Genomic DNA, 23,599 nt, shown 5'->3' on the forward strand with positions numbered 1-23,599 from the left:
ATTCGTTAAGTTTTCATAACTCAAATTGGTCCCTCCTGATATGTTCGAGGTGTTCCCCTGGCCTTCTCGTGACTGTTACACGATTTTGGCCCGCCGAGAACTATTCTAAAACTTAAGTGTGAAAATAATTCCCTTTCCAACCTAGTTTTCAAACCCGAAGTCCTGCGCTAATTCCGTAAGTTTCCAACACTTACATTGGTTTCTCTCGAGGTGTTGGAGATGTTCCACAGGCCAAAATCCTGACTGTTACAGGATTTTGGGGGCCCTCCGATGGCCTATTTTCAAACTTAAGTGTTTAGGAAGTGCATTTTTTGACTTAGTTTTCAAACCGGGTGTCCCATGCGAGTTCCATAAGTTTCCACAACTCGCGTTGGCCCCTCCCTAGGTGTTTGCGGTGTTTCCCGGACCGTTTCTTGACTGTCACATGATTTTGGCCCCCCGATGGACTATTTTCACGCTTAAGTGCGAGAAAAGTGTCGTTTCGGACTTAGTTTTCAATCTGGGAGTCCCGTGCTTGTTCCGTAAGTTTTCACAACTTACATTGGTCCCTCCCGGGATGTTTGACGTGTTCCTCGAACATTCTCGTTGATGTTACACGATTTTTGCCCCCGACGGCTTATTTTCGAGCTTAAGTGTGAAAAAAGTGCATTTTTTGATTTAGTTCTCAAACCGAGAGTCCCGTGCTAGTTCCGTAAGTCTCCGCCCCGAGGTGTTTGGGGCATTTTCCGATCCTTCTCGTGACTGTTACACGGTTTTGGCCCCCCCCGGTGGTCCTTTTTCCAACCTTAAGTGTGGAGAAAGTGTCCATTTCCAACTTAGTTTTCAAACCGGGTGTCCCGTGCTAGTTCCGTAATTTTCACAACTCACGATGGTCACTCCCGAGGTGTTTGACGTGTTCCCGGCCCTTCTTGCGACTGTTACATAATTTTTCCCCCCTAATGGCCTACTTCAAAGCTTAAGTGTTAGAAAAGTGTATTTTCCGACCTAATTTTCAAATCGGGAGTCCCGTGCCTGTTCGTTAAGTTTTCACAACTCAAATTGGTCCCTCCTGAGATGTTCGAGGTGTTCCCCGGACCTTCTCATGACTGTTACACGATTTCGGCCCGTTGAGAACTATTCTCAAGCTTAAGTGTGAAAATAGTCCGTTTTCCCAACTCGTTTTCAAACCGGAAGTCCCGCGCTAGTTCTGTAAGTTTCCACAACTTACATTGGTTTCTTCCGAGGTGTTGGAGGTGTTCCACGGGCCTTCTTGGGACGTTATAGGATTTTGGGGGGGCCCCGATGGCCTATTTTCAAACTTAAGTGTTTAGGAAGTTCGTTTTTTTACTTAATTTTCAAACCGGTAGTCCCATGCGAGTTCCGTAACTTTCCACAACTCGCGTTGGTCCCTCCCTCAGTGTTTAAAGCAGTGTTCCCCGGAGCTTCTCTTGACTGTCACACAATTTTGGCCTTCCGATTGACTATTTTCAAGCTTAGGTGTGAGAAAAGTGCCGTTTCGGACTAAGTTTTCAAACCGGGAGTCCCGTGCTAGTTCCGTAAGTTTTCACAACTTACATTGGTCCCTCCCTGGGTGTTCGACGTGTTCCCGGGCCTACTCGTGACTGTTACACGATTTTGGCCCCCGACGGCTTATTTTAGAGCTTAAGTGTGAAAAAAGTGCATTTTTTGATTTTGTTCTCAAACCGAGAGTCCCGTGCTAGTTTCGCAAGTCTCTGCAGCTTACCTTGGACCCTCCCGAGGTGTTTGGGGCATTTCCCAGTCCTTCTCATCACTGTTACACGGTTTTGGCCACCCCGGTGTTCCTATTTCCAAGCTTAAGTGTGGAAAAAGTCTCTTTCTAACTTAGCTTTCAAACCGGGAGTCCCATGTTAGTTCCGTAAGTTTTCACAACTCGCGTTGGTCACTCCCAAGGTGTTTAAGGTGTTCCCGGCTCCTCTTGCGACTGTTACATGATTTTGGCCCCCCGATGGCCTACTTCCAAGCTTAAGTTTTAGAAAAGTGAATTTTCCGACCTAGTTTCCAAATCGGGAGTCTCGTGCCTGTTCGTTAAGTTTTGACAACTCAAATTGGTCCATCCTGAGATTTTCGAGGTGTTCCCTGGGCCTTCTCGTGACTGTTACATGATTTCGGCCCGCCGAGGCCTATTCTCAAGCTTAAGTTTGAAAATAGTACCTTTTCCCACATCGTTTTCAAACCAGAAGTCCCGCGCTAGTTCCGTAAGTTTTCACAACTTACATTGGTTTCTCCCGAGGTGTTGGAGGTGTTTCACGGACCTTCTCGGGACTGTTACAGGATTTTTGGGGGGTCCCGATGGCTTATTTTCGAACTTAAGTGTTTAGGAAGTGCATTTTTCGACTTAGTTTTCAAACTGGGGGTCCTTTGCGAGTTCCGTAAGTTTCCACAACTCGCGTTGGTCCCTCCCTAGGTGTTTAAAAGCGGTGTTCCCCGGACCTTCTCTTGACTGTCACACGATTTTGGCCCATTTTCAAGCTTAGGTGCGAGAAAAGTGCCGTTTTGGACTTAGTTTTCCAACCGGGAGTCCTGTGCTAGTTCTGTAAGTTTTCACAACTTACATTGGTCCCTCCCGGGGTGTTCAACGTGTTCCCCGGGCCTTCTTGTGAATGTTACACGATTTTGGCCCCGGACGGCTTATTTTTTAGCTTAAGTGTGGAAAAAGTGCATTTTTTGATTTAGTTCTCAAACCGAAAGTCCCGTGCTAGTTCCGTATGTCTCTGCAACTTCCCTTGGACCCTCCCGAGGTGTTTGGGGCATTTCCCGGTCCTTCTTGTGACTGTAACACAGTTTTGCCCCCCCGCGGTGGTCCTATTTCCAAGCGTATGTGTGAAAAAAGTCTCTTTTCAACTTAGTTTTCAAATCGGGAGTCCCGTGCCTGTTCGGTAAGTTTTCACAACTCAAAATGGTCCCTCCTGAGATGTTCGAGGTGTTCCCCGGGCCTTCTCGTGACTGTTACACGATTTCGGCCCGCCGAGGCCTATTCTCAAGCTTAAGTGTGAATAGTACCTTTTCCCACCTCGTTTTCATACCGGTAGTCCTGCGCCAGTTCCGTAAGTTTTCACAACTTACATTGGTTTCTCCCGAGGTGTTGCAGGTGTTCCACGGGCCTTCTCGGGACTGTTACAGGATTTTTGGGGGTCCCCGATGGCCTATTTTCAAACTTAAGTGTTTAGGAAGTGCATTTTTTGACTTAGTTTTCAAACCGGGAGTCTCATGCGAGTTTCGTAAGTTTCCTCAACTCACGTTGGTCCCTCCCTAGGTGTTGAAAGTGGTGTTCCCCGGACCTTCTCTTGACTGTCACACGATTTTAGCCCCCCGATGGACTATTTTCAAACTTAGGTGCGAGAAAAGTGTCATTTCGGAGTTAGTTTTCAAACCGGGAGTCCCGTGCTAGTTCTGTAAGTTTTCACAACTTACATTGGTCCCTCCCGGGGTGTTTGACGTGTTCCGCGGGCTTTCTCGTGACTGTTTCACGATTTTGGCCCCCGACAACTTATTTTCGAGCTTAAGTGTGAAAAAAATACATTTTTTGATTTAGTTCTCAAACCGAGAGTCCCGTGCTTGTTCCGTAAGTCTCCAGAACTTACCTTGGACCCTCCCGAGGTGTTTGGGGCATTTCCCTGTCCTTCTCGTGACTGTTACACGGTTTTGGGCCCCATCCGGTGGTCCTTTTTCCTAGCTTAAGTGTGGAAAAAGTGTCTCTTTCCAACTTAGTTTTCAAATCGGGAGTCCCGTGCTAGTTCCGTAAGTTTTCAGAACTCGCGTTGGTCACTCCCGAGGTGTTTGAGGTGTTCCCGGCCCTTCTTGCGTCTGTTACATGATTTTGGCCTCCTGATGGCCTACTTCCAGGCTTAAGTGTTAGAAAAGTGTATTTTCTGACCTAGTTTTCAAATCGGGAGTCCCATGCCTCTTCGTTAAGTTTTCACAACTCAGATTGGTCCCTGCTGAGATGTTCGAGATGTTCCCCGGGCCTTCTCGTGACTATTACACGATTTTGGCCTGCCGAGGCCTATTCTCAAGCTTAAGTTTTCAAATTGTACCTTTTCTGACCTAGTTTTTAAACCGGAAGTCGCTAGTTTCATAAGTTTTCACAACTTACATTGGTTTCTCCCGAGGTGTTGGAGGTGTTCCACGGGCCTTCTCGGGATGTTACAGGATTTTGGGGGGCCCCCGATGGCCTATTTTCAAACTTAAGTGTTTAGAAAGTGCATTTTTTGACTTAGTTTTCAAACCGGGGTTCCCATGCGAGTTCCGTAACTTTCCACAACTCGCATTAGTCCCTCCTAGGTGTTTAAAGCGGTGTTCCCCGGACCTTCTGTTGACTGTCACACGATTTTGGCCCCCCGATGGACTATTTTCAAGCTTAGGTGTGAGAAAAGTGCCGTTTCGAACTAAGGCCTCGTTTGGGGACTGACTATTTTAGTCAAAAAGTTAAAAAGTCAACTAAAACTAGTCACATCACCTCTCTACTTTTCTGCACATCTTTTCGTAAGAAGCCAAAAAGTTACTAAAATAGCCTATTCCCAAACGAGGCCCAAGTTTTCAAACTGGGAGTCCCGTGCTAGTTCCGTAAGTTTTCACAACTTACATTGGTCCCTCCCCGGGTGTTCGACGTGTTCCCCGGGCCTACTCGTGACTGTTACACGATTTTGGCCACCGACGGCTTATTTTCGTGCTTAAGTGTGAAAAAAGTGCATTTTTTGATTTTGTTCTCAAACCGAGAGTCCCGTGTTAGTTCCGTAAGTCTCCGCAACTTGACTTGGACCCTCCCGAGGTGTTTGGGGCATTTCCCGGTCCTTCTCGTCACTGTTACACGGTTTTGGCACCCTGGTGTTCTTATTTCCAAGCTTAAGTGTGGAAAAAGTGTCTCTTTCTAACTTAGTTTTCAAATCGGGAGTCCTATGCTGGTTCCGTAAGTTTTCACAACTCGCTTTGGTCACTCCCAAGGTGTTTAAGGTGTTCCTGGCCCTTCTTGTGACTGTTACATGATTTTGGCCCCCCGATGGCCTACTTCCAAGTTTAAGTTTTAGAAAAGTGAATTTTCTGACCTAGTTTTCAAATCGGGAGTCTCGTGCCTGTTCGTTAAGTTTTGACAACTCAAATTGGTCCCTCCTGAGATGTTCGTGGTGTTCCCCGGGCCTTCTCGTGACTGTTACACGATTTCGGCCTGCCGAGGCCTATTCTCAAGCTTAAGTTTGAAAATAGTACATTTTCCCACATCGTTTTCAAACCAGAAGTCCCGCGCTAGTTCCGTAAGTTTTCACAACTTACATTGGTTTCTCCTGAGGTGTTGGAGGTGTTTCACGGGCCTTCTCGCGATTGTTACAGGATTTTGGGGGGGCCCCGTGGCTTATTTTCGAACTTAAGTGTTTAGGAAGTGCATTTTTCGACTTAGCTTTCAAACCGGGGGTCCTTTGCGAGTTCCGTAAGTTTTCACAACTCGATTTGGTCCCTCCCTAGGTGTTTAAAGCGGTGTTCCCCGGACTTTCTCTTGACTGTCACACGATTTTGGCCCCCTGATGGACTATTTTCAAGCTTAGGTGCAAGAAAAGTGCCGTTTTGGACATAGTTTTCTAACCGGGAGTCCCGTGCTAGTTCTGTAAGTTTTCACAACTTGCATTGGTCCCTCCCGGGGTGTTCGACGTGTTTCCCGGGCCTTCTCGTGAATGTTACACGGTTTTGGCCCCGAACAGCTTATTTTCGAGCTTAAGTGTGAAAAAAGTGCATTTTTTTATTTAGTTCTCAAACCGAAAGTCCCGTGCTAGTTCCGTATGTCTCCGCAACTTCCCTTGGACCCTCCAGAGGTGTTTGGGGCATTTCCCGGTCCTTCTTGTGACTGTTACACAGTTTTTGCCCCCCCCGGTGGTCCTATTTCCAAGCGTATGTGTGAAAAAAGTGACTCTTTCCAACTTAGTTTTCAAATCGGGAGTCCCGTGCATGTTCGTTAAGTTTTCACAACTCAAAATGGTCCCTCCTAAGATGTTCGAGGTGTTCCTCGGGCCTTCTCGTGATTGTTACACAATTTCGGCCCGCTGAGGCCTATTCTCAAGCTTAAGTGTGAAAATAGTACCTTTTCCCATCTCGTTTTCATACCGGCAGTCCCGCGCTAGTTCCGTAAGTTTTCACAACTTACATTGGTTTCTCCCGAGGTGTTGGAGGTGTTCCACGGGCCTTCTCGGGACTGTTATAGGATTTTGGGGGGTCCCCGATGGCCTATTTTCAAACTTAAGTGTTTAGGAACTGCATTTTTTGACTTAGTTTTCAAATCGGGAGTCCCATGTGAGTTCCGTAAGTTTCCTCACCTCACGTTGGTCCCTCCCTAGGTGTTTGAAGCAGTGTTCCCCGGACCTTCTCTTGACTGTCACACGATTTTAGCCCCCCGATGGACTATTTTGAAACTTAGGTGCGAGAAAAGTGTCGTTTCGGACTTTAGTTTTCAAACCGGGAGTCCTGTGCTAGTTCCGTAAGTTTTCACAACTTACATTGGTCCCTCCCGGGGTGTTTGACGTGTTCCGCGGGCCTTCTCGTGACTGTTTCACGATTTTGGCCCCCGTCGGCTTATTTTCGAGCTTAAGTGTGAAAAAAGTACATTTTTTGATTTAGTTCTCAAACCAAAAGTCCCGTGCTAGTTCCGTAAGTCTCTGGAACTTACCTTGGACCCTCCCGAGGTGTTTGGGGCATTTTTCGGTCCTTCTTGTGACTGTTACACGGTTTTGGACCCCCCTTGGTGGTCCTTTTTCCAAGCTTAAGTGTGGAAAAAGTGTCTCTTTCCAACTTAGTTTTCAAACCGGGAGTCCCGTGCTAGTTCCGTAAGTTTTCACAACTCGCGTTGGTCACTCCCGAGGTGTTTGAGGTGTTCCCGACCCTTCTTGCGACTATTACATGATTTTGGCCCCCTGATGGCCTACTTCCAGGCTTAAGTGTTAGAAAAGTGTATTTTCCGACCTAGTTTTCAAATCGGGAGTCCCGTTGCTCTTCGTTAAGTTTTCACAACTCAGATTGGTCCCTGCTGAGATGTTCGAGGTGTTCCCCGGGCCTTCTCGTGACTATTACATGATTTCGGCCCGTCGAGGCCTATTCTCAAGCTTAAGCTTTAAAATTGTACCTTTTCTGACCTAGTTTTCAAACCGGAAGTCTCGCGCTAGTTCCTAAGTTTTCACAACTTACATTGGTTTCTCCTAAGGTGTTGGAGGTGTTCCACGGGCCTTCTCGGGATGTTACAGGATTTTGGGGGGCCCTCGATGGCCTATTTTAAAACTTAAGTGTTTAGGAAGTGCATTTTTTGACTTAGTTTTCAAATCGGGGGTCCCATGCGAGTTCCGTAACTTTCCACAACTCGCGTTGGTCCCTCCTTAGGTGTTTAAAGCGGTGTTCCCCGGACCTTCTCTTGATTGTCACACGATTTTGGCCCCCCGATGGACTATTTTCAAGCTTAGGTGTGAGAAAAGTGCCGTTTCGGACTAAGTTTTCAAATCGGGAGTCCCGTGCTAGTTCCGTAAGTTTTCACAACTTACATTGGTCCCTCCCTGGGTGCTCGACGTATTCTCCGGGCCTACTCGTGACTGTTACACGATTTCGGCCCCCGACGACTTATTTTCGTGCTTAAGTGTGAAAAAAGTGCATTTTTTGATTTAGTTCTCAAACCGAGAGTCCCGTGCTAGCTCCGTAAGTCTCCACAACTTGCCTTGGACCCTCCCGAGGTGTTTGGGGCATTTCCCGGTCCTTCTCGTCACTGTTACACGGATTTGGCCACCTCGGTGTTCCTATTTCCAATCTTAAGTGTGGAAAAAGTATCTATTTCTAACTTATTTTTCAAACCGGGAGCCCCGTGCTAGTTCTGTATTTCACAACTCGCATTGGTCACTCCCGAGGTGTTTAAGGTGTTCCCGGCCCTTCTTGTGACTGTTACATGATGTTGGCCTACTTCCAAGCTTAACTATTTGAAAAGGGTATTTTCCGACCTAGTTTTCAAATTGGGAGTCTCGTGCCTGTTCGTTAAGTTTTCACAACTCAAATTGGTCCCTCCTGAGATGTTCGAGGTGTTCCCCCGGCCTTCTCGTGACTGTTAGACGATTTCAGCCCGCCGAGGACTATTCTCTAACTTAAGTGTGAAAATAGTACATTTTCCGACCTAATTTTCAAACCCTAAGTCCCGCGCTAGTTCCATAAGTTTCCCCAACTTACATTGGTTTCTCCCGAGGTGTTGGAGGTGTTCCACGGGCCTTCTTGGGACTGTTACGGGATTTTTGGGGGCCCCCGATGGCCTATTTTCAAACTTAAGTGTTTAGGAAATGCATTTTTTGACTTAGTTTTCAAACCGGGATTCCCATGCGAGTTCCATAAGTTTCCACAAGTTGCGTTGGTCCCTCCCTAGGTGTTTGCGGTGTTCCCCGGACCTTCTGTTGACTGTCACACGATTTTGGCCCCCGATGGACTATTTCAAGCTTAGGTGCGAGAAAAGTGCCGCTTCGGACTTAGTTTTTAAACCAAGAGTCCCGTGCTAGTTCCGTAAATTTTCACAACTTACATTGGTCTCTCCCGGGGTGTTTGACGTGTTCCGCGGGCCTTCTCGCGACTGTTACACGATTTTGGCCCCCGACGACTTATTTTTGAGCTTAAGTGTGAAAAAAGTGCATTTTTTGATTTAGTTCTCAAACCGAGAGTCCCGTGCTAGTTCCGTAAGTCTCCGCAACTTACCTTGGACCCTCCCGAGGTGTTTGGGGCATTTCCCGGTCCTTCTCGTGATTGCTACACGGTTTTGGCACCCCCGGTGGTCCTATTTCCAAGCTTAAGTGTGGAAAAAGTGTCTCTTTCCAAGTTAGTTTTCAAACCGGGAGTCCCGTTCTAGTTCCGTAAGTTTTCACGACTCACGTTGGTCACTTCCGAGGTGTTTGATGTGTTCCCGGCCTTTCTTGTGACTGTTACATGATGTTGGCCCCCCTATGGCCTACTTCCAAGCTTAAGTGTTATAAAAGTTCATTTTCCGACCTAGTTTTCAAATTTGAGTTGTGAAAACTTAACGAACAGGCACGGGACTCCCTATTTGAAAACTAGGTCGGAAAATACACTTTTCTAACGCTTAAGCTTGGAAGTAGGCAATCGGGAGGCCAAAATCATGTAACAGTCTAAAGAAGGGCCGGGAACACTTCAAACACCTCGGGAGTGACCAACGCGAGTGGTGAAAACTTACGGAACTAGCACGGGACTCCCGGTTTGAAAACTAAGTTGGAAAGAGACACTTTTTTCACACTTAAGGTTGGAAATAGGACAACCGGGGGTGCCAAAACCGTGTAACAGTCACGAGAAGAACCGGGAAATGCCCCAAACACCTCGGGACGGTCCAAGGTAAGTTGTGAAGACTTACAGAACTAGCACGGGACTCTCGGTTTGAGAACTAAATAAAAAAGTACACTTTTTTCACACTTAAGCTCGAAAATAAGCCATCGGTGGCCAAAATCGTGTAACAGTCACGAGAAGGCCCGAGGAACACGTCAAACACCCCGGGATGAACCAATGTAAGTTGTTAAAACTTACGGTAAGTTGTTAAAACTTACGGAATTAGCACGGAACTCCCGGTTTGAAAACTAAGTCTGAAACGGCACTTTTCTCGCACCTAAGCTTGAAAATAGTCCATCCGGGGGCCAAAATCATGTGACAGTCAAGAGAAGGTCCAGAAGGTCCAGGGAACACCGCTTTAAACACCTAGGGAGGGACCAACGCGAGTTGTGGAAATTTACGGAACTCGCATGGGACTCCCGGTTTGAAAACTAAGTAAAAAAATGCATTTCCTAAACACTTAAGTTTGAAAATAGGCCATCGAGGGCCCCCCAAAATCCAATAACAGTTCCGAGAAGGCCCGTGGAACACGGCCAACACTTCGGGAGAAACCAATGTAAGCGGGACTTCGGGTTTGAAAACTAGGTCGGAAAAGGTACTATTTTCACACTTAAGTTTTAGAATAGTCCTCGACAGGCCGAAATCGTGTAACAGTCACGAGAAGGCCCGGGGAACATCTCGAACATCTCAGGAGGGACCAATTTGAGTTGTGAAAACTTAACGAACAGGCACGGGACTCCTGATTTGAAAACTAGGTCGAAAATACACTTTTTTAACACTTAAGCTTGGAAGTAGGCCATCGGGGGGCCAAAATCATGTAACAGTCGCAAGAAGGGCCAGGAACACCTCAAACACCTCGGGAGTGACCAACGCGAGTTGTGAAAACTTACGGAACTAGCACGGGACCCCCGGTTTGAAAACTAAGTTGGAGAGAGACACTTTTTCGACACTTAAGCTTGAACCGTGTAACAGTCACGAGAAGGGCCGGGAAATGCCCCAAACACCTTGGGAGGGTCCAAGGTAAGTTGCGGAGAGTTACGGAACTAGCACGGCACTCTCGGTTTGAGAACTAAATCAAAAAATGCACTTTTTTCACACTTAAGCTTGAAAATAAGCCGCCGGGGGCCAAAATCGTGTAACAGTCACGAGAAGGCCCGGGGAACACGTCAAACACCCCGGGAGGGACCAATGTAAGTTGTGAAAACTTACGGAACTAGCACGGGACTCCCGGTTTGAAAACTTAGTCAAAAAATGCACTTCCTAAACACTTAAGTTTGAAAATAGGCCATCGGGGGCCCCCCAAAATCCTGTAACAGTCTCGAGAAAGCCCATGGAACCCTTCCAACACCTCGGGAGAAACCAATGTAAGTTGTGGAAACTTACGGAATTGATGCGGGACTTCTGGTTTGAAAACTAGGTCGGAAAAGGTACTATTTTCACACTTAAGCTTGAGAATAGTCCTCGGCGGGCCAAAATCGTGTAACAGTGACGAGAAGGCCTGGGGAACACCTCGAACATCTCAGCAGGGACCAATCTGAGTTGTGAAAACTTAACGAACAAGCACGGGACTCCCGATTTGAAAACTAGGTCAGAAAATACACTTTTCTAACACTTAAGCTTGGAAGTAGGCCATCGGGGGGCCAAAATCATGTAACAATCGCAAGAAGGGCCGGGAACACATCAAACACGTCAGAAGTGACCAACGCGAGTTGTGAAAACTTACGGAACTAGCACGGGACTCCCGGTTTGAAAACTAAGTTGGAAAGAGACACTTTTTCCACACTTAAGCTTTGAAATAGGACAACCGGAGGGGCAAAAACCGTGCAACAGTCACGAGAAAGACTGGGAAATGCCCCAAACACCTCGGGAGGGTCCAAGGTAAGTTGCGAAGACTTACGAAACTAGTACGGGACTCTCGGTTTGAGAACTAAATGAAAAAATGCACTTTTTTCACACTTAAGCTCGACAATAAGCCGTTGGGGCCCAAAATCGTGTAACAGTTACGAGAAGGCCCGGGGAACACGTCGAACACCCTGGGAGGGACCGATGTAAGTTGTGAAAACTTACGGAACTAGCACGGGACTCCCGGTTTACGCCAATAAATTTCATCTAGGCTATTTGAAATGGACAAATCCAATTCATTTTTCATTTATTACACTTGACGTCCCACTGGGCGTGCTAAAAATTGTTGGCTTATTTTTCCTACGAAGGAAAATGTTATAAATGTGAGCGTGCCAAATTTAAGCCAATTGTCAAGCGATTGCGTTGACGGTTCTTTTGCCTCAATGAAGACGACTTCAAAATTGTCAAGTGTAGAGAAAAGATAAAGTAAAAGAAGAAAGAGGGACGGAGAAAGACGATTGGGTGAACAATCAAAGTAATAATTACTTACCTCTACTCCTAATGCTGCGAAAAGGAAGTGCATAAAATGCTTCGAAAAGAAAATGCTGAAAATAAATGAAATCTATATTAAACTACTCCTAAGATATGGAAAATGACAAGAAAAATAGAAATCAATTGTCTTTGATTTGAATTCTGGGTCCTTTACAATGTAGCCATGAATGGCTATTTATAGACAAATATTTGTAGGAAAAAACTTCCAGCAATAACTACCCAATAACCACTTAAAACTACCCACTCTTCCATCTTCATTCCCATAATGCCACATAACTCTCCATGCCTTCATAACTTCTCATAACCTCCAAATGAGTAGGAGAATGCCACATGTCCTGCAATTATATAAATAATAAATAATAATAAAAATTGCAGATTTATGGTGCTAACAACAATCTACTAGTCTTAAAGTTGCAATGTTTCAGAGGTATTTTCTCTTGCTCACTGTTCTTCATGTTTCTGTTTGGTTGTAGAGAAAACATGGGTTTTGAATTTTTGAGTGCTTTAAGACCCATATCAGTACCCAAATGATCAACATTTCCATTTTGGACAGTTGCTGTTTTGAGTGAGTGTGTTTGTATCTCCATGTTTGTTGTATATCCATTTTCTGAAACCAAAAACAACAGAAAATATTTCAATAGAGTTTTACTCTCTTGTACTCTCTTCTGTTTTCTAACTTTTTTTGGAAACCAAAAGAAGGGAGGGTCAAGTGGATACCAATGCCTGTTTGTTTGTTTTAGTTCCAAGTAGAGTTCAATTTATGCCAGTGGAGTTACAAGTTTGATTTTTAATATACATATATATGACTTCTTCTTTTTTTATTAATTAATTTCAAGACTTTATGGTTTGCTATTACTGCAGAGCAGAGGTGCAGGGAGTTATTTCTGGAAGGATTGGATGAACAGAACACCCAATCAAATACCTAAAATACTCTACTACTTAAAATTATTTGAGCCTCTGGTTTGGTAGTGCTTTTGGTGCTTATACACCATGTGGCATTGACTCTGTTGTGGTTTGTATATCTCATTTGGTTCTTCTGGGCCTGTGCTTCTACCGAACCAGAGGTACCAACTCATATCAAAATACTACAATTATGTGTTGGGTCTCTTGGCTGGTTATTGTGCTGCTGAGCCTTTGTTTAGACTGGTTATGGGCATTTCATTGTTTAATTTGGAAGGACAGACAGGTCTTGCTCCCTTCGAGGTTCGTTGTTTACTATCATGCAGTTTCTATTTACAATTTTCTTTCGATTCTAACATTCCTTTACTTTGAATAATATGCGATCTGGATTTTATAGTTACTTTTCTTGTCTTTTAAATGCATCTAACTAGTTAAATGTGTAATCTTGGCTCCTATGTGTTTCAACATGCAAGCTTATGAGGCATCCATAAATGTGCAGCTAATTGACAGCCGAAGTTAGACATTTGCCTAAGATGTTGAGAGTAATTTTTTAGTATGAAAATATCTGCCATGGAAGAGCATTCATGTGTATTTGGTTCTAAAAGCAAATAAAGCTGAACTTGGGCTTTAAAGTGAAGTAAGTCCTAGTGAATACAGTTCTTCTAGGAAAAAAATCTTTTTCTCCATGTAAATCTTGTTCATGATTTACAATGTTACTTCCTTCAATTTTTTTTCCGCGCTTACAATTCAAAACATTACAACGCCAAGTAAGATTCAGTTAGCCATCCTCATGGACATTTACATTTACATTTGAGACATAGTTTGCATTCTCAAGATGATTTTACATGGCTGATGCAATGCCTAGCTCCAAATGGGGGTTTGTGGGAGGAAGGGTCAGGGAATCTTGATTCTGAAGTATCAAAATTTGTGGTGGCTGAGTTTATCTGCATTAATCTTAAGCATTCAAGAAACAAGAACATAGTATTGTGAAGATATGATATGATAGCTTGGTTTAAATCTTTAGAGACGAGAGAGTCACTAAATAGCATTTTGGTCTTGCATTTACCTCAATTAAAGGGCACTCCATTACTGGCTTTTCTTCTATCACGATCTTCTAAACGTGATTAGGTATTGCCCCCCAATGGCATTGCATATAGATTGCATGTTCTTCCCAGTTATGTACTGTACATCTCATGCATCTATCTTTTATAAAAATTCCATACTCTTCTTTTGTGCAAAAAGATGTTTTTAGGGATTAAAGGATTGGATGGAATGCTTCATTTCACATATAAACTGAAGTTGAGGCTCATAAGGATTTAGGAGTGTGATGCTATTGCTGAAGGAGAGTTATTATGATTAGAATGAGAGGGACAATTTAAAGACATTGGTTGTTAGATATCTAAATTTATTTTGCGATAACTTTATATCGATGATCCTTTTTTTATGCTTCTCTTTTTCCCTTATATGGGATCTTGGCTGTTACTGATTGACATTTGCCTTTGGTCATTGTGGTGCCTTAGTTTCTAATTTCTGCTATTTTGGTAAAGAGAGACTAAAGCTGATCTATAATGTCTTGGCAACCATGAATAAGCTGAACATTTTTCTTTTTCTTTTTTTCCTTCTGTTTTCAAATTTTCTGTGCTCAATTTCAAAATGACAAACTGACTGTAGAAATTATTCTTAGATCAGATGATCACTTCATTCTCACACTTACCAAAGAGACAAAAAGAGTAAAAGTAAAAGTCACAACTTTGAAATAAGACACACTTTATTATTATTATTATTATTATTGTTGTTGTTGTTGTTGTTGTTGTTGTTGTTTTTAAGGACTGCTTGGCCCAACAGTAAAGCTTGTCATTAGTACCCCCTATATGAAGCACGTGTACTTAAAAAAAATGCCATACCTGTACCACATCACATTGGATACACGAGACGAAACATGTTTCTTTTTCTTTGTTTTTTTTTTGGCTTCTTGAGTGTTCAACTTGGGTATGTAATGGTTCCAACTACAATCATGTTTTGAAGTATATGAGTACCAAAATAGGGTGTTCTTTTATTTAGAGATGAAGTTTGCTTGATAGGACTTCCTTTAATGCTTAGCATGCTTTTAAAATTAAGTTTTGGTTTGTAGGTTTTCTAATGTAATGACATCAAAATTTGGTTTGCACTTTGCTTTTGGCATTAAAAGGTGTCGTGAGTTTGAGTCATCGAAATAGTTTAGAAATGGGAGTAAGGCTGTGGACGTCTTACCCTTCCCACCTTGTTGTAGCAAGAGTCTCATGCACTAGGTCGCCTTTTTTATTGTTGTTATTAATATCATTTATTTTATTTATTTTCTCATTAATGAATTGCAATGTTAGTTGGAATGTCTATCCCAGTTTTTATTTATTTATTTATTTATTTATTTTATATTTAATGGCATGTAGATTATAAATTGTTTAGGCGATGTGATGGTTTAATGCAACTTTATTTGTAAAATAATGTCTTATCTCTTACAGATGGTTTCATTGATCATTGTGGCTCTTGCTTGGTGCTCCATGTTGGTTATACTTGGAATAGAAACTGGAATCTACATCAGAGAGTTCCGGTGGTATGTTCGGTTTGGAGCTGCATATGGGGGATGCTCAATGCTCAATCTCATTCTACACAGGGTCAGTATACTTTTAATAAATTTGTAATCCTTTGTTGTTGGTACCTATGTATTGTGCTTGAAATTCATTTACTGATTGAAAAACTACTCCTAGATTGCTCACTTGTTCTATTTTGTGCATTTCCAAAACTTATTTCCGTTTCCCTTAAGTTTTCAAACTCTTTCCTTCCCCAAGTTGATCAAAATGTCAGATCAGAAACAAAATCAATCCTTGTGCTTTGGCATATAAAATTAAAGAACTATTTGGTTAGGATGCATGTGGCTTTGGTGTGGAATTCCTCTTTTGTAACTTTCAGTGGCTTATGCATACTCATAATTGTATTTATTTGTGCAGATCTGTGCTGCATATGTACCTCATCACACTTTTCATTCAGGTTTGTTGCTTTTGTATCTATGTTGATCCTTCTAGGCTCATGGGATTCATTATTTCTTGCTGACACAAACTGGCCAATACTTGTTAGACACTAAAATTTAAATCCAGAAGGCTGATGCCAAATCAGGATGACTGCATTGTATGGAAGCATAACATTTTTCAAACCAAAATGGTCTTGATTTTAAAGTTTCTGGTTTTATTTTTAAGTCACTCTAAAGAAAATCTCTCTGATATTGGTATGCAATTTTTGTTCTAGTGCTGGTTCTCTTTGGAGTGTTTCTTTTTGTTTACATTCCTCAATTGGATCCTTATCCGGGGTACGTCCCAATACGGAATGACCCTCTTATCGACACCAAGTATGAAGCACTTCTTGGAGGAGAGCATGTTTGTCCAGAGAGGGATGCCAGCATATTTTCCAGTAAGTAGTAAATATTATATAGTGTTTTTTCCAAGAATACCAAAGTGTTGAAAATGGCCTAGTTCTTGTTCTATAATAAAGAAATCTTACCAGTATGATTTTTTTTTTACAGAGAATGGACTTCAATTAGAAAATTAGTAGATGCTATCCATGTGTGTCTTGGAGGGTTAGTGTCTTACAATTTGATATGTTTAGAGATACACATAGCCAATACATATCTTACCATCTTATGCTAAATGTATCTTATGGGTACTTCTATTTACACCACAAATTTAATTCCTTCCACCCCTCATTTCCTTTTTGTTTTTTTAATTACAATTCTCTCCTTATGTAACATTACCAAAAACTCAATCCTACAAGTCATTGACCCTAATTTCTCAAACACCGCCTCAACTGCCTTTGTCGCACGCAACTGCACCAGCGCCACACACTCTTCCGCACTCGCCATCCCTCTTATGAACCACTACAACCCCCCCCCCCCCCCCCAACCCTACGAACCACCACTGCAACCATGCGACCGTCATGAACCACTGCCACTCCTCTCCCAATGCTTGTGAACCACAACAATCCCTCCCCCATAACCATCAGCCTACCTTGTGGACCACTCCTTCCCTCTCGCCCTCCCCAACGAACCTGTTTGGTGGCTCCATAGTGAACCACTCCACCTTGTTTAGTGGTCACTCTCCGAACAAACACATTCTGTTCGGCATCAAAAAAATCAAACAAACACCATTCGTTCTGCTTCAATTTGCTAGATTCGAACATTGGGAATTTGTTCGGCACTATGAAGCTACATAGAGACAATTGGTTCAGCTCTGGTAGTCCGCTCCGCTGACAACATCTTATTAAAAAACAACGCCCAATTAATACACATTAATGTGTGTTTGGGAGGGAAAAGATTGAGTATACACCTAACCTTTGGCATAATGCACAAAGTAATGGCCCTAAGACTTGAACCCATAACCTCAAGGTTATTAGGCCGATGACATCTTATTCTTCTTTGAAAACCTTAGATCCTCTTCTCCTCCTTTCTAAAAACCCTAGATCTGAGTTTAGGGAGGTGTGTGGGGCTATGAGGTTGGGGGTCAGTGGGGTGGAGATGGCTGCGACACAGTGGCCACTAGGGTGAGCATGGCAATGATGTGGTGGTTGTCGGGCTTGGGAGTGTTGCAAGGGGTAGAGGCTGCAGTTGGTAGTCGCTGGGGGTGGAGAAAGGTTGTGGGGGGGAAAGGTTGTGGTGGAGGAGGGCTGCAAAGTTGTGTCTGCGGTGGTCTGAGACAGTAGCTACAATGGTCAAAGATCATGATCGGAGGTGGGCGTGTGAGTTGGGGTTTGGAAAGGTGCGGGAGGTTTAAAGAGATATGAAAGGTCAGTGATGATGGTTTGTTTAAATTATGAGATGTATAAAGAGATAAAGTGAAGATTTTTGAATTTTTTATGGGGTGTAAATGGAAAAAGGGTATAAGGAGATAAAGTTGTCATGTAAATAGAGCTACCTATATCTTGTGATACATGATGCAATATACCATACACAATACATTATGTAATACATCGTAGATACATTACATGAATGTTTAAATTTTCTTTAATTTTCTTTAACATTTAAACAAAAAAATAGCTGAACTTATTTTTTGAAAATTAATATTATTTTAGAAAGATTCTGTTAGATTTGCATAAGAGAAAGACGAGAATAAAATAAATGAGAAAAAAAGAGAATGGTTGAGTTTATTAACACACATTGATAATATTTGGGTTCTCCCCTCTTACACATATTTATTAAAAAAGACTAAATGAACGAAGGACGTAACTATCCTTAGACACTAATACTTAACACTCCCTCTTAAGTTGGTGCAAAGATATCTCTCATGCCCAACTTGTAGCAAATGGGGTGAAAAACCTTACTACTAAGACTCTTAGTAAATACATCAGCCAATTGGTGTTCAAATTTCACAAAAGGCATACATATTAAACCCTTATTCAATTTTTCCTTGATGAAATGTCTGTCGATCTCAATATGCTTTGTTCTGTCATGCTGAACAGGATTGTGAGCAATACTAATGGCAGCTTTGTTGTCATAATACAGTGCCAAGGGTTCACTGCAAACAAACCCTACATCACTCAACAAGGATTGAAGCCACATTAGTTCACATGTACCATGCGCCGTAGTCCTGTATTCTGGCTCTGCTCTAGATCTGGACACTACATCTTGCTTTTTACTACGCCATGTCACTAAGGGCTGGTTTGGCATAGACTATATAATCCATCTTTTTATCTTTTTATCTTTTTTTCATCACATCACCTCTCTACTTTTCTGCACATCTTTTCGTAAAAAGACAAAAAGTATACTTTTTAGAACATCCCAAACCAACCCTAAATTTCCCTCCACAAATGCACAGTAATCTGGAGGTAGATAGCCTATCATCTATAGAACTAGCCCAATCTGTATCTGTGAATGCCTCTAATCTCAAGTTACTATGATTGGAGAATAAAATCCCTTTTCCAGGAGCAGATTTAAGATATCTCAAAATGCAATACATTGCATCCAAATGAGGTGCATGAGGATCATGCATAAATTGATTGTGAGATAGATATACAAGCCTTCCTATCACGACCCGAACCCACCCCTAGAGGTTTGGATCATAACCGGCCAGTAATCATGAGATTACCTACGGCCTCAGAGTGAAATCAAATCATATTTAATTATATGGGGCCAGAAGTGGCAGTAGAATTATAAAATTTGTCCAATGAGCTTGTGCATAAACGGCATGAACAAAAACTTCTTATACATTAATAACTCACACCCATACATATATAGAGATCTCACATGTCTATGATCATTCATACATCATTATCAAACAAAACCAAAACTTATATACAAACATGGTAAAACATGACCAACAAAAGAAGATAAAAGATCAAAAACAAAGATTAAAACAAAAGCCTCATGTGTGAGGTGTTCCATGGCTAACTCCACAAAAATTAGAGTAAACTTCACAGATTCACTAGGGCTGGACATCCCGCTGCTCACGTACATACATATATATGACAGAGTGAGTGAAAGCCCAGTGAATAACATCAGAGTAAAGAGGTTATATGAATGAGTTCTAATACTTAAATAAAATCATTCACATATTAAATTCGTATCATAGCAGAACGACCTTGGGTTCAATACATGACAGAACGACCTCGGATCCAACATAAACAGAGATATAGAACAGAACATATCATACTTGTCGAAACGACCTTGGGTACAACGACCTTGGGTACAACGACCTTGGGTCTAATCAATTATCTGTATAATGACCATTGGGTTAATACATAACAGATATTCAGAAAAATCAAATAATCGGAACGACTTTAGGTCCTTCTTTTTCAGATATTCAGAACGACCTTTGGCCCATTTCAATTGTACAGAACCTTAGGTCCATCATATGCTTTCATGCCTGGTCCATCATATGCTTTCATGCCTGTCAATCACATTTACAAATCTTTTATGAATTAGACAGATAGAAGGCTCATTCATAGCACAAAATCTTACTACGTTGGTATCATTTAGAAAATAAGATATATAAAAATATCTTTACTAAGATAGTACTCACAAGAATTTGGTTCTGACACGTCCTCGTAGATGAACCTACAATTCACATAAGCACATACACACATTGAATCATATTATCGAAGCGATCATTAACTTATTCAATTCTTCTAAGTCTCGTTCTAACTCGTTAATTCATTTAGGATGTTCAATACATGCCTAAGGCAGAAAGGGATGAGAATGGAATTATGAAGAGAGTATAACTTTTCAAAATATGCTGAAACAGGGCACTTTGCTCGAGCGCAACATTGGTCGCTCGAGCGGACCACATGGGCTGCAGAAGTACTGGATGGTTCGAATCTAGGCTCGATGATCACTCAAGCCAAAGTGCAAAATAAAAGGCGGTCGCTCGAGCCAACTGTAAATGTTTGCAAAACTATTAGATGCATGAGATGAACGCTTGAGTGACAACTTGTTCGCTTGAGCGATGCAGTCGAATTCTGGAATTTCCAAAACACAGTTTGAATTTCAACACACAAGTTCAATGCCAAAAACCTTTGCATGACATGTTCTAAAACACATGAACTCCTTCAAAAACATGAATACAAAACCCACTTCTAACCTTATGTTCAAAATTTCACGAATTCACCATGCAAGGCTCAATTGACTTCAAATTCTTTTCCAAAACTTCAAAACATGAAATTGAGTTCCAAACAACATAATTCATGGATGCATGTAGAATTCAATTTCTAAACTTAACATAGGTAATAAAACTCATGATCAAAATGATGATTCTACACTCTTCTATGCATGCATGTATGAATTAGCTTCAAATTCATCATTGTTAGCTCATTTCTTGTATTTTAGTTCATTATCTTCTTGATTACACATATTGATGATTTCAATTCATAAATTAAGGATTAATCACATACCTAGAGTCTTCAATTGTACCAATTCTAGCAAAATCTTGCACTCCTCTTCACAAACCTTCAATTCTCCAAGTTTTCTTGCTTCTCTCTCTCTAACTTGCTCTCACTCGCTCTCTAGAATGTAATTTCAGAATTTTTGAGTGTAAAAATGAGCTTAATAACCTTCTCAACATATATATATTTATATAGACTTAATTAATAACTTAGACTAATTAAGCATGCTTAAGGTTAATTAATCCCACTCAATTTTAATTAATTTAATCTGAATGAAATTTTCATCAAACTTCCCAGTAGGCTCTAAAAGCTATGCCATTCACATTAAACTAATCAGTTTTGGTTTCTAATGCCATTAACGCCTTCAATTTCAGGTTATAACAGAAATCATAACAGATATTCCTATGGCTAACAGATATGAATCTAACAATCATTTTAAACAATAATTAGCATTCAATTTCACACTAAACACATAAGCACATTCAAAATTAAAGGATTAAAAGCATAATAAGTGATGGGGTTGTCACACTTCCCACAAGTTTGTGGTACCTTTACTTCTCCACAAGATCACTAACACTACTACAAAGATAGTGATTAGCCTCAATTGGCGAATCAGTAGGTCTACAGCCTAACATGCCAGTTTCCCTAAGAAGGTCTGGGATATACTTCCTTTGAGAAATAAAGATGCCTTTGTCAGATCTGGAAATTTCAATCCCAAGAACGTACCTCAACAAACCAAGGTATCTCAAATTCCTTAGCCAACAGCATCTTAAGATGTGTCACTTCCTTTTCATCATTGCCTGTCACAACTATGTCATCCACATATACTATAAGCATAGTTGCCTTATTTGCATTGCATTCGACAAACATTGTGTGGTCTGCATTGCTTTGCTTATACCCAAATCTCAACATAGCCTTCAAGAATCTGTCAAACCAAGCTCGAGGAGACTGTTTCAAACCATATAAAGCCTTTTTCAACCTACAAACTTTCCCAACTGTAGACTGAGATGAGAATCCTGGTGGTACATCCATATAAGCCTCCTTTAAATCATCATGGAGAAATGAATTCTCCACATCTAACTATTGTAAAGGCCATCCCAAATTAGCCGCACATGAGAGAATAGCTCGAATGGAGTTCATCTTTGCTACATGAGCAAAGGTTTCTTGATAATCAATGCCATATGTCTGAGTAAATCCCTTGGCCACTAGTCGTGCTTTGTACCGTTCAATTGTTCCATCTGTTTTCTACTTAATGGTGAACATCCACTTACACCCTACAGGCTTTTTTCCACTAGGAAGAAGAACCAACTCCCGAGTGTTAGTCTTGCTTAGAGCTTACATCTTTTCTACCATAGCTACTTTCCACTTAGGATCATTGATAGTTTCTTTCCAACCTTGGGGTATACACATAAAAGACAGAGACGAGACAAAAGCACGATATGTAGAGGAAAATGAATCATATGACACAAATTTAGAAATGGGGTGTTGAGTACAAGCCCTAACCCCCTTTCTAAGAGCAGTAGGAAGACTCAAATCATTAATAGACTGAGGTGCATTATTTGTAGAATCAGTCGAAACAGGATCTGGAACCGACATGAGGGACGATGATTGGTCTGGTGGCACAAGAGAAGTTTGTTCTTTCAAACGCCAAGAATAAGTTTTAAGATCAACCTTGTCCAAACGACCATCAATGTCAGGCTCCACATCAAGACTATTAGGCTCTCCCTCACCACAAATAACAACCCGCTTACTAGGAAGAAAAAATGATAACTCATGCTGATATGCCATCTCCTCATCCACAATCTCATCCATAACACTCTCCCCATGAGGAGATTGCAGAGGAGAAGTAAAGGACTCAGATTCACGGAAAGTGACATCCATACTAACAAAAAAAAAATAAAAAATCCTCTATGGTTGAAATTTGATGGGTTTTCACCCTAGAATTTTATTTTAATTTTTTTGATGATTGTTTGAGGGTTTTTCCAATTTTTGTTTATTTTTTGGAAAAACTGATTGATTTTTCGGAAGTCCTTGTTGGGGCTATTTTTTTTCCCAAATTTTTCCTTCCCCCCTCTCTACCTTGGGAGCAAAGGGTTGGGAGTCTTTTTGATGATTTGGCAAGGCTCAGCTTTATTTCTGTCGATTTTTCTCAGTTTTAGCAAGATTTCTCTCAATTTTTGATAGTTTCTGCTTCTCCAACCCATGTTTCGGCTCTGTTTTTCTCTAGAGGTAACCTATTGTTCCTAAGTTAAGTTTATGGATTTGCCTCTGTTTGTTTTTTGCTGGTTCCTAGGCTGGTGTTTGTTTTTTTGTTGTGGGACTTAATTTTCAATGGTTGAGGGTGAGACTAAGGATACAGTTAGTGATGAGGGTGCGCTGTCATGTTATTACTCTTAACAATAGTCCCTCTCTTTAAATCAGTCCCGTCAAACTGGATGGTTCCAACTATCTGATTTGGTCACGCTCCTGTAGTCTTGCTATTGTTGCTCGCCATTTGACTGGCTACATTATTTGGTCTCTTCCCTTACCAGATGGTGATGACTCCTTGCGTACTCAATGGATTTCTAAGAATGCTCCAATACCATGTTATATTCGCATAAGAGAAAGAAAAGAATGAAAGGAAGAAGAAAAAGAGAGAACGGCTGAGTTTATTAGCACACTGATAATATTAGGGTTCTCCCCTCTTACACATTTATAATAAAAGACTAAAGGAACAAAGGACATAACTATCCTTAGACACTAATACTTAACAAATTCTTTTACCTTGTTAAAGTAAAGAATATCGTTAAGATGATAAGTGTACTTTTTCTTTTGTTTCGTCCAATATTTTGTAGAAATATCTACTTGTTTAGTGTTAAGTATCTTATGCTATTGATTAATGGCCAGTTACATTGATTAAGCATCTCTACTATGGATATTTGAGAACATAAAATTTGTAATTTAGAAATTGAAACCTCAATGTTATTTTAAGACTACGAAAAACAAATTATACAATTATTACGAATGAGAAAAATTTTGATGGTAAGTTTGATTTGATGATAGCTTTTGTTATACT

At 41.4% G+C, this 23,599-nt stretch overlaps 1 pseudogene across 1 annotated transcript in view; it reads left to right on the top strand.

Annotated features, from left to right (window-relative positions):
• The window catches only part of LOC145789065 (ABC transporter C family member 12-like), a 106,312-nt pseudogene that overhangs the window by 33,233 nt on the left and 49,480 nt on the right, over window positions 1–23,599 (top strand). Inside the window, exons 3-6 of the transcript XR_014337047.1 lie at window positions 12,607–12,948; window positions 15,144–15,296; window positions 15,630–15,669; window positions 15,925–16,086. The product of XR_014337047.1 is annotated as an ABC transporter C family member 12-like (transcript). The remainder of the gene's footprint in view (window positions 1–12,606; window positions 12,949–15,143; window positions 15,297–15,629; window positions 15,670–15,924; window positions 16,087–23,599) is intronic.

Source organism: Camellia sinensis, chromosome 1 (genome assembly GCF_055761805.1).
Source record: "Camellia sinensis isolate YWXY chromosome 1, ASM5576180v1, whole genome shotgun sequence".
In the NCBI taxonomy this organism is placed as follows: domain Eukaryota; kingdom Viridiplantae; phylum Streptophyta; class Magnoliopsida; order Ericales; family Theaceae; genus Camellia; species Camellia sinensis.